Below are 11,581 nucleotides of genomic sequence, written 5' to 3' on the forward strand. Positions count from 1 at the left end.
GTACATACCTCAATATCATAAAAGCCATCTATGAAAAACCTACAGCGAGTATCATTCTCAATGGGGAAAGGCTGAGAGCCTTTCCCCTAAGGTCAGGAACGCGGCAGGGATGTCCACTCTCACCACTGCTATTCACCATAGTATTAGAAGTCCTAGCCACAGCAATCAGACAACAAAAAGAAATCAAAGGCATCCAAATCGGCAAAGAGGAAGTCAAACTCTCACTCTTTGCAGATGATATGATACTGTATGTGGAAAACCCAAAAGACTCCACCCCAAAACTGCTAGAACTCATACAGGAATTCAGTCAAGTAGCAGGATATAAAATCAATGCCCAGAAATCAGTGGCATTCCTATACACCAACAACAAGACAGAAGAGAGACAAATCAAGGAGTCTATCCCATTTACAATTGCACCCACAGCCATAAGATACCTAGGAATAAATCTAACCAAAGAGGCAAAGGATCTGTACTCAGAAAACTATAAAATACTCATGAAAGAAATTGAAGAAGACACAAAGAAATGGAAAAACGTTCCATGCTCATGGATTGGGAGAATCAACATTGTGAAGATGTCAATGCTACCTAGAGCAATCTACACATTCAATGCAATCCCCATCAAAATACCATCCACTTTTTTCAAAGAAATGGAACAAATAATCTTAAAATTTGTATGGAACCAGAAGAGACCCAGAATAGCCAGAGGAATACTGAAAAAGAAAAGCAAAGCTGGCGGCATCACAATTCCGGACTTCCAGCTCTATTACAAAGCTGTCATCATCAAGACAGTTTGGTACTGGCACAAAAACAGACACAAAGATCAATGGAACAGAACAGAGAGCCCAGAAATGGACCCTCAACTCTATGGTCAACTTATTTTTGACAAAGCAGGAAAGAATGTCCAATGGCAAAAAGACAGTCTCTTCAACAAATGGTGTTGGGAAAATTGGACAGCCACATGCAGAAGAATGAAACTGGACCATTTCCTTACACCACACACAAAAATAGACTCCAAATGGTTGAAAGACCTAAACGTGAGACAGGAGTCCATCAAAATCCTAAAGGAGAACACAGGTAGCAACCTTTTCGACCTGAGCCGCAGCAACTTCTTCCTAGAAACATCGCCAAAGGCACGGGAAGCCCGGGCAAAAATGAACTATTGGGATTTCATTAAGATAGAAAGCTTTTGCACAGCAAAAGAAACAGTCCACAAAACCAAAAGACAACTGACAGAATGGGAGAAAATATTTGCAAATGACATATCAGATAAAGGGCTAGTATCCAAAATCTATAAAGAACTTATCAAACTCAACACCCAAAGAACAAGTAATCCAATCAAGAAATGGGCAGAAGAGATGAACAGACATTTCTCCAAAGAAGACATCCAAATGGCCAACAGGCACATGAAAAAGTGCTCAACATCGCTCGGCATCAGGGAAATCCAAATCAAAACCTCAATGAGATACCACCTCACACCCGTCAGAATGGCTAAAATTAACAAGTCAGGGAACGACAGATGTTGGCGGGGATGTGGAGAAAGGGGAACCCTCCTACACTGTTGGTGGGAATGCAAGCTGGTGCAACCCCTCTGGAAAACAGTATGGAGGTTCCTCAAACAGTTGAAATTAGAGCTACCGTTCGATCCAGCAATTGCACTACTGGGTATTTACCACAAAGATACAAATGTAGGGACCCGAAGGGGTACGCATACCCCAATGTTTATAGCAGCAATGTCCACAATAGCCAAACTGTGGAAAGAGCCAAGATGCCCATCGACAGATGAATGGATAAAGAAGAAGTGGTATATATACACAATGGAATATTATGCAGCCATCAAAAGGAATGAGATCTTGCCATTTGCAACGACATGGATGGAACTGGAGGGTGTTATGCTGAGTGAAATAAATCAATCAGAGAAAGACATGTATCACATGACCTCACTGATATGAGATATTCTTAATCTCAGGAAACAAACTGAGTGTTACTGGAGTGGTTGGGGGTGGGAGGTATGGGGTGGCTGGGTGATAGACATTGGGGAGGGTATGTGCTACGGTGAGCGCTGTGAATTGTGCAAGACTGTTGAATCACAGATCTGTACTTCTGAAACAAATAACGCAACATATTTTAAGAAAAAAGAAAAAGAAGAAGATAACAGGAGAGGAAGAAAAGGGGAGTATGTCAGAGGGGGAGACGAACCATGAGAGATGATGGACTCTGAGAAACAAACTGAGGGTTCTAGATGGGAGGGGGGGAGGGGGATGGGTTATCCTGGTGATGGGTATTGAGGAGGGCACGTTCTGCATGGAGCACTGGGTGTTATGAACAAACAATGAATCATGGAACACTGCACCAAAAACTGATGATGTAATATATGGTGATTAACATAACAATAAAAAATTAAACAGAAAGAAATCATGCAAGCAAGAAAAGAGTGGAGTGGAATACTGAAAGTGTTGGGAGGAAAATTCAACAATCTAGAATTCTGTATCCTGCTAAATTATCCTTAAAAGAGAAGGAAAATAAAGACTTTCTCAGATAACAAAAATGTAGAAAATTTTTTGCTAGTGGGCTTGCCTTGTAAGACATATTAAAAGTTCTTCAGGGAAGGAAAATTGTATAGGGCAGAAACTTGGATCTACATTAAGAAAGGGAAGAACATTAGAGAAAGATTAGGTGAAGGGAAATAACTTTAAAATAACTTTTACTTGTCTTGATTGATCTAACAGATAACATAATTTGTTTAATATCAACAATGTATTCAATGAGTGTATCTTAAATAAGTGAAATGAATGACAGTAAGGATACAGGGGTTGGGAAGGAGGAATTAAGAATATTCTGTTATAAGGTACTTGTATTTCACTACCCATGAAGTGGACGTGGATTAGTAGTAAATGTATAATGTGAACTCCAGGGAAACAATTAAAGAAAGTGAAAAAAGAGGTATAATTGACATGCTAAGAAGGGAGAGAAAATGGAATCTCATAAAATCCTCAGTTAAAACCACAAAAGAAAAAGAGTGGAAGATATAAATAGGAACAAAGAACAAGGGTAATGAATAGAAAACAGTAACAAATAGGGTAGATATCAATCCAGGTATATCAGTAATTAGTTTACATGCCAGTGGTCTAAATATACTCAGTTAAAAGAGACCGTCAGAGTGGATCAAAGGACAAGACTCAACTATATGTTGTCAACAGAAACCCACTTTAAATGTGAAGACACATACAAAATAAAAATAAAAGGTTGGAGAAGTGTATACCATACTAATACTAATCAAAAGAAAGCTGGAGTAGCTCTATTAACTTCTGACAGAGCAGGCTTCAGAACAAGGAAAATTTTCAAGTGTAAACAGGAGCATTATATAATGACATTGGGCTCAATTCTTTAGGAAGACATAATCCTTAATGTGTATGCATCAAAATATGTGAGGCAAAAACTGAGAGAATTGCAAAAAGAAAAATAGATGAATCCACGATTATAGTTGGGTATCTCAACACTCTTAAAAATGGACAGATCTAGCAGGCAGAAAATCAGGACATACTTGAACTCAATGGCACCATCAATCAACCAGACATAATTGACATTTGCAGATTACTTCATCCAACAACAGCAGAATACACATTCATCTCAAGAATGAAAATGGGGCGCTTGGATGGCTTAGTAAGTTAAGTGTCCTCCTCTTGGTTTTGGCACAGGTCATGATCTCAGGGTCATGAGCTCAAGACCCGTCTCGGGCTCTGCGCTCAGTGGGGAGTTTGCTTGAGATTCTTTCCCCCACCTCTCCTTCCCCCTGTGCTCCTCCCCCTGTTCGTGCGCACACTCTCTCTCTTAAAATCTTAAAAAATAAAAAAAGAATGAAAATGGTATTATTCAGAAACTTCAGAGTTCATTTTAGACTTTAATTTGTTTCCTATAGGATTTGCATCATAAACAAGATCAGAGAAAAGAAAGATGAGGACTCATTTAAAAAAATACAACAAATTATCACCTGCCTCCCCTCTACCTCTTACATATTCTAGGGTAAGAATTTTAGAACTTTGATTTTATTGTGATACTTATACATTTTTCTGGCCTCAAGTTTGGTATAATGAATGAGTGTATGTGAGTTATATACTTTTATAAATGAAACCTACCTGGCACTCTCTCATTCATTAGCTACTAAGAATATTTCATACAACTCTTTGGTCCCATGTAGCAAAATTTGAAAATTACTCTGAAATATGAATTCTTCATGCCTTGGCCAGTATTTGATAATTATTGACCTTTGCTCCTGAATAATAGAGCTCTAGATGTCTGACTGCTTTATTATTTTTTTGAGTAGATTTTGAGTAAGAACAGAGGCAGATGAGAAAGGACAGGTGAGAATTTGTAAAGGAAGAGAATATTCTAACTGGATTTCAGACAGTTTTATAGGCCAGTAGAAGACAGATACTTTGAGTGATACATTGCCGAACTTCCTTAAGGAGAGATGAAAATGACTTAGGTTTGATTTTATATTTGAAATGGTGGTGTTTCTCTCCCATTCTGAGACCAGCCTTTTCTCCCTGCTCTTGCTGTCCTGTAGAGTTATGCTAGTGGGGAGCAGGATCATAGGTTTAAATTAGTGGAATGTAGGAGTATTGGGTAGAATGGGGAGTAGTATTTCACCTTCTTTCTCTAAACTTTAATTCTCTTTCTTTGTTGCTCAAAGTAGTGTTTCAAGAATTGGCACCTGGTTCAAGAGGGTCTGATTCTTAGCAAAGCTATTCTAATGACAAAAGGCATTCAGTGTTTTCCTATTGGATTATTGGATTAATATTGGGTTGACATCTATTTGCATGCTAAATGCTGTATCATTGTTATCTTTTGTCTGCCTGGTGGACTCATGATAGTGACTTTACAGGGATTACCAACAGAGATACCATTCTCTAAAGGAATTAGAAATCTTACTAAAATGGATTTGGTAAAATTTGTTCCCTTTTCTACAGAAAAACAAAGAAATAAAACTGAAAACGGGTGCCTGGGTGGCTTAGTTGGTTAAGCGTCTGACTCTTGGTTTTGGTTCAGGTCATGATCTCAGGGTCGTGAGATTGAGCCCTGTGCTGGGCATGGAGCCTGCTTGAGATTCTCTCCCTTTGCCCGTCCCCCCCACCCCCCTACTCTCTCTCTTTAAACAAACAAACAAACAAACAAACAAACAAACCCTGAAAACAAAAATAAAATGACACGTCAAATAAACTTCCCTCCTTGGATCACAGTCATGGTTTGAGGACAGAATCTATCAATGTATAATTCCAGGGTTTCTGTTCTGTCTTAGCTGCCTATTTTCTGTACAAACCTTGATCAAGTCAAATCACTTCTTACCTCAGTTTCTTCATCTTCAAAATGGAGATTGTGCCTATCTTATAAAGCATTGGTAAGAATTAAATGACAAAATATGTGCCAAGTGCCTGGGTCATGTCTCACACAGAACAAGTGTTACTTCTCTTCCTTTTGGCATCAAGAATATCTGGGTTCCATCTCTTGAATTCACTAGTTACTGATTGTGAGGTCAAATTATTTTGTTTTTCTGAGTCTCATTTTCCTTTAACAGGAGATCAGTAACACCCATTTTATAAAGTTGTGGTTGGAATTCAGTTCCTAGTGTAGTCTTAAGAAATTTTTATTGAATCTGAATGTGAATGTTAAGCTGCTAAAAACTTATATAAATATGTGAGTTTTGCTGGATAGATCTTTTGGACACAGATCCACAATATCTTTTTAGGAATATATACTAAGAAGAGCATAATAAGGAAAAACACATCTCTAGTTTTTGTTTTTGTGTTTTTGTTTGTTTGTTTGTTTTTGGATGGGAGGACTCTACAATAGTTTACTTAATTTTTGCTTAATGTAATTCATTGGGAAAGTAGGGAAATTATGGATCAAAGGATTTATTGTCATTTGAAATAGCTACCTCTAGAAGGAATATGCATAGGCTACTAAGGAAGTCAAACACTTGAATATACCTCTTTGCTTTTATTCTTTTTATCTTAGGTAACTTCATTTTTAGTGAGATTTCATTATACAATAATAGTTTTGTGGGCAGATCTTGGAAAATTAATCAGTACTTAAAACTTCCTAGTTTGGTAATTACCAGAGAAATAATTAACCAATATTAAAATTTAGTTGGTAAATTAAGGTCAAGTCTCATAAATGAATCATGTTAAATGAGTTACAAATTAAATTAATATTGTTGAATTGTGTTAAATCAATATAATTTCTTTGACATCATAGAATAGAAATTGATGTATGTGTGGTATATTGTATTGAACTAGGGAGTTTGTATTTTTAAGAATATTATATAGTTTCATGAATTTCAGTTAGATTTGTTTGAATGTGAATCATTTTTATAATTAGCAAAAATATCATTGCCTTTGTGTCTTGTAGCAGTTGTGTTAGCTTTTGTATATGTTGAGATGAATGTAAATTTTAACTTATTTTCTTACACATTTCCCAAAGGTTAAGAAATAATTTACCATACAGAATGTTAATCACTTTCAAGAATTCCCAGTTTATCATTTATTTGGCATGCTGTATTTCTTATTAGATTGTTTGTTAACTGCCTTGAAAATGTTGAAGAAAGTAGGGAATAGTCTGCATGCCTAGTTTTTACCTGCAAGGAAAAAGATAAAAGAAAATAGAATCAAAACTGAATTGCAAAAACATTTAAGTGCAGACAAGCTTCTGCTGAGAAAGTGGAAACGAAATTATGTGTGAATATTAAAACATATGGATATGTTGATTATCACTACGTTTAAGTATTTTTGTCATAAGGCAAAGGATTTGCAAGGCTGGAATAAATGCATGCATTATTGGTATTGCTGAAGTCAAAATAACTTTGTTTCTTCAAGGTTTTTTTTGTTTTGTTTTGTTTTTACTTGTTTTTTAAGAAACCAGATACGTATAACTGGATGTTTATTTTTTAACTCCTTTTTTTCTTAATAATTTAATGTTAAGAGCTATTAGAATTCTGTGATTATACATTTATGAAATATTTGGGCAAGTCATTCATAAAGTAATATAATATTTTGTCCTTTTTATTGTGGTAAAGTATATATAAAACAAAAATTACCATTTAACCATTTTAAGTATGTAAATAGGTGTATATACTTACTTACATTGTCAGTGTAAGTACATTTACATTGTTGTGCAGCCATCACCACTATCTCCAGAACTTTTTCAGCATCCCAAACTACTGCACTCATGAAACATTAACTCCACATTCCTTCTTACTACCAGCCCCTGTAAACCATTGTTTTATTTTGTCTTTATGAATTTGACTATTCTAGGTTCTTCTTATGAGTTGAATCATATTTGTTCTTATGCGACTGCCTTCTTTCACTTAACATAGTGCCTTTAGGGTTCATCCATGTTATACCATGTATCAGAATTTCATTCTTTCTAAGAACGAGTAATATTTTATTTTATGGATGTGCTATATTTTGTTTATCCATTCATCTGTCAGTGGACATTTGGGTTGTGAATAATGCCGCTGTGAACATTGGTGTGTAAGTTATCTGTTCAAGTGTGGTAATATGTTTTTCTGTATATTTTAATATTGAAAAATTTTTCTGGTAATGAAATTCTGTTTAAATGGACTAGATAAATATCTATTTTCAGTGATATCAGTGAATATTAAATACCTAGTGTGTATTCTAAGTAGTGGGGATATAAGGAGCCATAAAATCATGGTATACTGTTTTGAACTTACAATCTAATAATAATAGGGTGTGTTTATAAAAATACACTGGTTGGTAGCATATGCTTTTTGGAGTTGAAGAGGTATTCACAATCTAATACAAACCAGTGTCCTCTTTCACTAAATTTTTGCATGTTGTCCTCACCAATTAGGAGGCAAAATACTTGATCGTAATCAACTTGGATATTCCATTCAAGCATATGTATTTAACATATGCATTTAACATTCAAGCATAAACTCTAAGGAGATCATACTAAAATGGAAGTTGGATCATGACATTCCTCTAAACAGGTTTCTCTAATGAAAACATTCTTAGAGTGATTTAACGTTTCTTTTCCCAGACTTACACCTTAGCTTTTATCACATCTCTTATCCCTATCCCCACCGTGAGCTGGGTAATTCTTTGTTGTTGATACATTTCTTATGTATGTCAACTGGCTTAAGTGTACATGAGTAAAAGGCAGAAGGTTGAGCTTCATATGTCTCAAGGTTCTTCCCAGATTCGTGATTCTAATTTAATCTCTACAGTACCTGTATTTTCCGAGAGAAAACAGAATAGGCATGTATAACCTCTAAATAAGGTTTCTCAACAGATCTATGGTAATTTTAAAAGCTAAAATTTGATCAGAATATAAACATTTTGTTATGTTTTGGTATTTCAGTGGTCTTTTTCTCTCAAAGTATTTTTCCTGGAAAAGCAATATAAATCTTTTGTGAACTCAATAATAATTTTGCAGTTTAATTGGATTTTTAAGGTTTCTTTGTGTGTGCCAGCTGGACCTTTTGGAGAGTCTCACTACTCTTTTTCCACTGAAATGTTAGACCAAAGGAAAACATACAGCTAGCTGTTAGATTCACATTTCCTATGGCTGATGTTTTGAGCTCAAAAGGAACTTTGAACATTTTAAACACAACTGAGTAGAGGTTCCAAAATGTAATGCTATAGTATTGTTTTTGTCTCCATATTCATCTACTTGACTCCCAGTAGTGAGCCTGAATTGTGAGTGATAAGACACTTACAGGCTCATTACTCTGCAGAGTGGGAAAAAAAAAAAAGAAAAGAAAGAAAACCGAACTAATTTCGGTGTCAACACTTAAAAAGGTGAAGGGATGAATGAACAAGCATAATCATCCATTCATTCAACACATATATGATAGTCCACTAGGTACCAGACAATCCACTAAACACACAGGAAATAAAGCAGTGACTAAAATAGAATCAGTCCCTACACTGTTGGAACTTAGATTGCCTAGAACAATGAGTGGAACGTAATAGGCACTTAAAAATATTTGAATAAATGAGTTCTGTTTTGCGGAGAAGGTATTGGAGTAAGAGGCATTGTAGTGAAGAAGTGTGGAGTGTTCTGATCATTGTATTATAGATAGTTCATTTAAAAAAAATGAAAAAAACCCCCAAATATCTATTAATAGGGAAAATGGTTAAGTAAGTTATGGTAATACATTGAATGTAATATACACTGGGGCCTTTAAAAATAATGACATGCAAAGATATATACTGGCTGACATGAAAGATGTTCTTTACCTAGTGAATTAAGCAAAGTAGGCTATAGAATAGGATGTATGCAATGAGTCCTTTAATGTAAGATGGTTTATCTTTAAGTAAAATGTCTTGAGTGATGGTGCAGAAATGGTAACCCATGAATTATTCTTTCAGAAGATAAATTTCCTATGATCTTTTCTTTATCCTTTATGCATTTCTGTGATTGTTTCTTTTGTTTACAATGATCATGTGCCATTATTTAAAAATAATTAAGCTAATTTAAAATGTTTTGGGATAAATTGATTTTTAAACTTAATATCTGTATCAGTAGACATTGTTACTAGTTGATGGTCCATTGTCCTGTAAATGTCCTTTCTTCTGGAAGAAAGTTAACCAGAGGGAAATACTCACCTTTAATATTTAATATTTATCTTTAATATTCACAGGGTATATTTTTAAAATGAATAGTAATATTTTTAAATGTGTGTAATAGTAGGAAACTTTTTTTTTTAAAGATTTTATTTATTTGACAGAGAGAGACAGCGAGAGAGGGAACACAAGAAGGGGGAGTGGGAGAGGGAGAAGCAGGTTTCCCGCGGAGCAGGGAGCCCGATGCGGGGCTCGATCCCAGGACCCTGGGATCATGACCTGAGCTGAAGGCAGACGCTTAACGACTGAGCTTCCCAGGTGCCCCTAGTAGGAAACTTTTATAGTAATTTTAATTTTTATAGAAACTTTGAGGAATATCCACATAATTAAAAGATGGACAACTGAGACCATTCTTTAGCTTTTTTCTGTGTTTGAAAACTTAATTTGGGGGGCTCCTGGGTGGCTCAGTCATTAAGCGTCTGCCTTTGGCTCAGGTCATGATCCCAGGGTCCTGGGATCGAGTCCCACATCGGGCTCCCTACTTGGTGGGAAGCCTGTTTCTCCCTTTCCCACTCCCCCTGCTTGTATTTCCTCTCTCTCTGTCTCTCTCTCTGTCAAATAAATAAAATATTAAAAAAAAACAATATGGATGTAGATATTAATAGATATTAGATTGAACTGTATTTTTTATCTGAAGATTTGTTTTTGCTTTCTTCTTTGCTTAGTATGAGTACTGATTTTTTTTTTTTTAAGATTTATTTATTTGAGATAGAGCGAGCAAGAAAGCATGAGCGGGGGTTGAGGGAAAGAGAGAGGGAGAAGTAGGCTCCCCACTGAGCAGGGAGCCCAAAGCGGGGCTTGATTCCAGGACCCTGGGATCATGACCTGAGCCAACGACAGATGCTTAGCCGACTGAGCCACCCAGGTGCCCCTGCCCCTGATTTTCTTAATTAGGGGAGAGAATACATGTGTTTTGGGAGTCCTGGTTATAGTTGGTTAATATTCTTATGTTTTCACAGTATAATAGGGCAGATCATATTATTTCTTCATGAGTGATTTCTTCCAAATTCCTTGTAACAAAGTTGTGTTTTTATCAAGACAAATTAGAGGACTCATGAAAAATTCCATTGTACACATGGATGATTCATAACAAACTCATTTTATTAGAAATAGTATAGCAACTTCACTTTTTTTTTTATCCTCTGGAAGATCATATTGACTGATTATTGGAGTTTCAAACAATAGATGATTGAATTTAAAAACTGTCTCAAGGTCTGTTTATCTTTTTAAATGATTTTAAAAATGATTATTGTTAAATACTTGTTTTAAATGATAGGTTAACAATGCTTAGGTATAAATAAAAATATCATTCTTCAAAACAAGAGTTTTGTCAGGCAACATAGTCCTTTGGACTGTGATACACCAAATTTGAGACAATTTTTTTTCTAGATGTTTAGCTATAAGTGCCATAATTGTATAAAATCTTCACACACTGAGCATATGAAGCAAAGAAATCAAGCTATAAACCTTAGAAGGTGATTTTAGGTCCTGTTCTCTCTCTCTCTTTATTTTTAGTTTTTCATTTCTGAAAAATAAGATGCTTGTTCTAGTTTAATGAGTATGGTAATATCTCATATTGTCTTCATTTTTTAAGGTGAGATAGTTGATAGAGTGGAGAATAAATCATTTTGTTAGATGTTGACTCCCTTCTAGAATAAAAATGGGAACTCTTTATCAGTAAATCATTGTTATATATACATATATGTTTAAAAATATAAGAAAGGAATTATAGAAAAACTGAAAATGCTTAAATTAATACCATATACATGAATGATAGATAGCATTTATAATTGGTATTTTAATTATTACATGATGATATGCATATAAGTAATAACATTTTGTATGTTAGTCTAAATGAAATTAATGGTTTCTTCTTTTACACACTGTCACCTTACTTGGACTTTCCTTCATTGCACTCATTTATTCATTAGTCA

General features: G+C 35.2%; 1 protein-coding gene across 19 annotated transcripts in view; it reads left to right on the top strand.

Annotated features, from left to right (window-relative positions):
• Window positions 1–11,581, top strand: part of FUT8 (fucosyltransferase 8) — a 346,719-nt gene that overhangs the window by 130,610 nt on the left and 204,528 nt on the right. For 9 of the 19 annotated variants that reach the window (XM_025869873.2, XM_025869870.2, XM_025869875.2 and 6 more), the window contains one exon: window positions 3,917–4,020. The exons of the other annotated variants lie outside the window; for them this stretch is intronic. The gene's annotated coding sequence lies outside the window, so the exon portion shown is untranslated. The remainder of the gene's footprint in view (window positions 1–3,916; window positions 4,021–11,581) is intronic. 19 annotated transcript variants of the gene reach the window in all.

This window comes from Callorhinus ursinus, unplaced genomic scaffold, assembly GCF_003265705.2.
Source record: "Callorhinus ursinus isolate GAN/ISIS: 27379988/994484 unplaced genomic scaffold, GSC_fseal_2.0 scaffold8, whole genome shotgun sequence".
Lineage (NCBI taxonomy): Eukaryota > Metazoa > Chordata > Mammalia > Carnivora > Otariidae > Callorhinus > Callorhinus ursinus.